The sequence below is a fragment of the Austrofundulus limnaeus genome, unplaced genomic scaffold (assembly GCF_001266775.1).
Source record: "Austrofundulus limnaeus strain Quisiro unplaced genomic scaffold, Austrofundulus_limnaeus-1.0 Scaffold4578, whole genome shotgun sequence".
NCBI classification, from domain to species: domain Eukaryota; kingdom Metazoa; phylum Chordata; class Actinopteri; order Cyprinodontiformes; family Rivulidae; genus Austrofundulus; species Austrofundulus limnaeus.
Window position 1 is genome coordinate 1 of NW_013956980.1, and position 696 is coordinate 696.

Consider the following 696-nt stretch of genomic DNA (forward strand, 5'->3'; position numbering starts at 1 on the left):
TTTTTATATGATGTAATTTATTTATTAAATTTGATTTTGCCATTGACTTGAATTACACATTATTTGATGAAGAATTGCAAAAAAAACTGTTGAAATTTTAATGCAAACTGTTGCTGTTTTGAACAATTATTTCAACAAGGAAGTCTCCAATATAAAAGGTTTTGATGTAACAGTTGAACCAAAAAGGTTCAATCTGGAAGAGATTATGCACAATCTGCCCTCATGTTTCCTTCAGTAAAAACATGAATTTCTCAGTAACAATGTTTATTTGTGAGTCTGTTTTGGTTCTTTCAGGGATTCAGGGTTCAGTTCTCTGTCTGTCATTGAATCATTTTGCTGAGAGAAACCAGGCAAGTATGGAGGGGCAGGATGGCCATGGTGATAGTTCCTGGGAACAGGGCCTCTGACTGATGTCCTGTCAGTGACGGGAGGGGGGCCTCGTCCGCTCCTACCATGATAAATCCTGGGATTTCTGCTCTGGGTTTCTTCAGTTGCAGAAGGAGCTGTAGAAACAAAACGATTATTGTTGCAAATGAGAGCCAGCTTTTATGCCACATCTTGTTATCAAGCAGCTGTTTGCTAATGATACCAAAGAAAGCATTACAAGAAACAGGAAATCAGATTTCTAGGAAGGCTAAATAATTATTACATAATGTATTATTATTAAATTATCTAAAACCAAAAAATATATATTTT